We start from the raw sequence: 4,606 nt of genomic DNA, 5'->3' as shown, positions 1-4,606 counted from the left end.
AACTATCAGTGCTTACTGGCACCCTAGAAATGATGCTACTCAGGACCAGGCCAACACTGAATGTATCTGCACTGTGAGGAGAATGTTCCTAGAAACCTATTGTGTGCGCATTTATTCACTCTTCTATTAAATGTTAACTCGTTTAGCACAGTAAAGTTGAGTGCATAGTATGCCATTTCATTCCGTTTGAGTTTCTTGAGTGTTTTCTTTAAATGTATGCAGAGTTGGTGCCCCTATCTTAAGCTATGGATAATACAATCTTCCTAATTCTCAGTATGAGTTAGAGCTTACAAGCCATACGTTTAAAGAGTACTCACCAGGCATGGTCAGCACATGTGATGAGTATCAAGAAACCATCTTGCAGTGGAAGCAGAATTACTTTTCTCTCTTTTTGAAAGATCTTTCTTTTTGATGCCAGTTTCCTTCCGTGTTTGTACAAGTTCATCATTTTGAAAGGAAAAATAATATTGTGTTTCAAAATGGCAGAAAAGTTTGAAAGTCTCATGAACATTCATGGTGTTGATCTGGGCTCTTGGTATATGGACTTCAAACCACTGCGTTGTGGTGGCAATGGCTTAGTTTTTTCTGCTGTTGATAATGGCTGTAACAAAAGAGTGGCTGTCTAGAAAATTGTATTTACAGATCCCCAGAGTGTTAAACATGCTTTATGCCAAATCAAAATTATTAGAAGACTCGACCATGATAACATTTGAAATTCTTTGTCCCAGTTGAAGCCAGTTAACAGATGATACAGGCTATTTGAAAGAACTGAACAGTGTTTACATTGTTCAGGAGTATATGGAGACAGACTTGGCTAATCTGCTAGAGCAGGGCCCTTTACTGGAGGAGCATTCCAGGCTTTTCATGTATCAGCTGCTATGTGGGCTTAAGCATATTCATTCTGCAAATGTACTGCACAGAGATCTCAAACCAACTAATCTCTTCATTAATACCGAAGACTTGGTGCTGAAGATAGGTGACTTTGCTCTTGCCTGGGTCATGGATCTCTATTACTCCCATAAGGGTCATCTTTCTGAAGGTTACTAAATGGTACAGATCTCCATGACTTTTACTTTCTCCTAATAACTATACTAAAACCATTGATATGTGGGCTGTCGGATGCATCTTTGTTGAAATGCTGATGGGGAAAACCCTCTTTGCAGGTGCACATGAACTTGAACAGATGCAGCTGATTTTAGAATCTATTCCTGTTGTACATGAGGAAGATTATCAGGAGTTTCTCAGTGTAATCCCAGTTTACATAAGAAATAATATGACTGACACAAACCCTTAATTCAGCTGCTTCCAGGAATTATTTGTGAAGCACTGGACTTGGAGCAAATTTTGACATTTAATCCCATGGATTGATTGACAGCAGAAGAAGCTCTGTTCCATCCTTATATGAGCATTTATTCCTTTCCAATGGATGAACCAATTTCAAGCCATCCTTTTCACACTGAAGATGAAGCTGATGATATTTTGCTCATGGATGAAACTCATAGTCACATTTATAATTGGGAGAGGTACCATGATTGTCAGTTTTCAGACCATGATTGGCCTGTACACAACAATTTTGATATTGAAGAAGTTCAGCATGACCCAAGGGCTCTTTCTGATGTCACTGATGAAGAAGTACAAGTAGATCCTTGGAAATATTTGGATAGAGATCGTGAAAAGTATACGAAGGATCCTGCCTTTGGTACCCATTTCTCTACTGAGCCTTGTTGGCAGTAACCAGATCATCATGAAAATAAGTATTGTGATCTGGAATGCTGCCATACTTGTAACTACAAAATGAGGTCATCATCATATCTAGATAATTTAGTTTGGAGAGAGTGAAGTTAACCATTACTATGAACCCAAACTTATTATAGATCTTTCTAATTGGAAAGAACAAAACAAAGAAAAATCTGAGAAGAAAGGCAAGTCAAAATGTGAAAGGAATGGATTGGTTAAAACTCAAATAGCTCTCGAGGAAGCATCGCAGCAACTGGTTGAAAAAGAATGGGAGAAGAATCAAGGATTTGACTTTGATTTCTTTACTGCAGGAACTATTCAGCTTAGTTCGCAGCTTGAGGCTACTGATGTTGTTGATAAATTAAATGACTTGAATAGCTCAGTGTCTCAAATAGAATTGAAACGTTTGATATCAAAGTCAGTAATCTGGGAAAAGCAGGAAAAAGGAATGGTGAATTTGACTCAGTTAGAAGCTTTGTACCAGTCTTCTTGGGATAGCCAGTTTGTGTGTGGTGGGGAGAATCGTTTTCTCATAGATCAGTTTTGCTGTGAAGTAAGACAGGATGAACAAATTGAGAAGGAAAACACTTGTTACTTGGACAAGTTCTTTAGCAGGAAGGAAGATACTGAAATGTTAGAAACTGAGCCACAGAGGATGGCAAGTTTGGGGAAAGAGAAAGTGAGGAGGGTTTTCTTGACAATAGTGGGGAGTTCTTCTTTAACAAGCAGCTTGAGTCTATAGGCATCCCACAGTTTCATAGTCCTGTTGGTTCACCACTTAAATCAGTACAGGCCACATTAACACCTTTTGCTATGAAATCTTCCCCTCAGATCCCCCATAAAACATACAGCAGCATTCTGAAACATCTGAACTAAAACACTCAGCAGACAGTTCTTTTTGTATTCATGAAATGCATTTTGTCTTTTTTATTACTAGTATAAGTCATTTTTTACTTGAATCAGATGGTGTCATTTTAATATGGATTTCATTAGTTCTTGGTTTTTAAAATCCAGAATTACTTTCTATACATGAAATAGTTTTCATTTTAAACTGGCATGTCATTTGCATGCAAAATTAAAGAATGGAGCAAAATAATGCAATGCAGGAGGAGACAAAAGAAATGCACTAAGCCAAGTAAAAACATTCTCTCAGTAAAATGGTTATCTGCTTTACAGGGAAAAAAAAAATCTTGCTTTGAAATTTACACAGTGAGACTGTACATGACTGCATGAAAATATCTATTTTTTTCCTAAAACATTTTTCATTCATGAGTATTTTCAAGTTTTTCATACTGTACACATTTCTTAAAACACATGATACCAGCAGCAACCGAAAATGAATGCCAAATTTGGTACATATGTGTTATCTATCTCAAGGTAATAGAAGTATGTGGCAAAACATGTACCACCCATAGTGTTTTACAATATGCACTTCTATTTAGCCAGCATTATTATAGTAACTTCTTAATAAGAATCATTCACTGTTTATAAGTGCTCTGATATGCATTCTTTCTGGTGAAGTGTTAATATACCACATCTTATTTATTTTAAAAAACCAGTATATTTTCTGTATTTAATTATAGAAAATTAACTTAGTTTTTTGAAATTTATTTGCAACTAAAGTTTTTCCATTTGACACTATGGTTTGTTGCCTACCTAGATTAATATTACAATATCAGCTTGTTCTGAGACTGCCAACATACTCAATTTATTTAAGTGTTCATTTTAAATAAAGCACTCACTATATAAAGAAATTTATGTTTTGGAGGTGCTTGATCTATCTACAAAGAAAAATTAGGAATTACTTTATTATGAAATGCTCCTAGAAGTTTCAATTGTGTTTATTTATTTATTTTTAATTGTAATGTTAGACTTGTGTGCATGGATGTAATTAAGGTACATCATTATTGTAGATTAAAAGTTGTGTGTGTTAAGACATATTTTGCTTTTACTGTATGTTTTTACTGAATGACCTATTCCCCACCCCAAAGCAAGCATGAATAAAATTAGGTTAAATGTAAAAAAAATATCCTCTCAGAAACAAACAAATGAAAAAATAACCCAGAAACATTGCTACCATTTGGTGTCTAGTTTTCTAGTTTAGAAGATTCTGTTCATTAAATAACAAGACTGAAAAAGATTGTTGATTGATTCAGCTAAAAGTGTATCAGCTCCAATGTATGCCTGGAAATTATATTAGCATATTCTGTGACTTTTAATGAGTCAAGAAGGGGCTATAATCCTTCCAACAAGGGCAAATAATGGAGATTATATTTACAGCAACCCCTACACTTTGACAGTTCTGCAAAATATTATTTCCCAGAGTTAGTTAGTGTTCCTGAATCTGATGGACTGCTTATACAGGAAATAGGATTAGAAAGTACCTTGTCCATTTACCCAACATCCAGCAAGCTCATTTTAATTTAAATGACTAATTGAGAGAATAAAAAATTGGTTGGGCCCAAGGATGCATAGAAGCAGAGGAAACTTTTTCTTCTAACATAATCACATTTCTGCATATAAAGATGGCATATTTCAGAAGGAAGAGTTTAACAATTTCTGTCTCTTTTTGAAAGATGCTATCCTTTGTAGAGAATTTTAACCTGGTTTGGGTAACTAGTGCAGATAGGTGTTTACACTTAATGGAGACAAATAGGTATTGCTACGTGTGATATTTCAAAGAGTGCCTTTGAGACGTGAGTTATTGTACTAACTGTGGAGTGAGATGTTTTGCCACAGAATAAGATAGTTATCTTCCCCACAGGATACCAGTTAGGGACAATCAAAATTTTACATGACTTTGAATTACACAATAAAAAATGTTTTCGCTTTTGATAATGAGTAGATATATCAAAAATGAGTAAGATAT

At 35.2% G+C, this 4,606-nt stretch overlaps 1 pseudogene; it reads left to right on the top strand.

The window, feature by feature from the left end:
• The first annotated feature begins 479 nt into the window (after positions 1-479).
• On the top strand, positions 480-2,621 carry LOC140511696 (mitogen-activated protein kinase 6 pseudogene; annotated as a pseudogene).
• Positions 2,622-4,606: the final 1,985 nt, after the last annotated feature.

The sequence above is a fragment of the Notamacropus eugenii genome, chromosome 6 (assembly GCF_028372415.1).
Source record: "Notamacropus eugenii isolate mMacEug1 chromosome 6, mMacEug1.pri_v2, whole genome shotgun sequence".
Lineage (NCBI taxonomy): Eukaryota > Metazoa > Chordata > Mammalia > Diprotodontia > Macropodidae > Notamacropus > Notamacropus eugenii.
The sequence above is the reverse complement of the archived record's forward strand: the minus strand, read 5'-3'. Positions and strand labels throughout refer to the sequence as shown.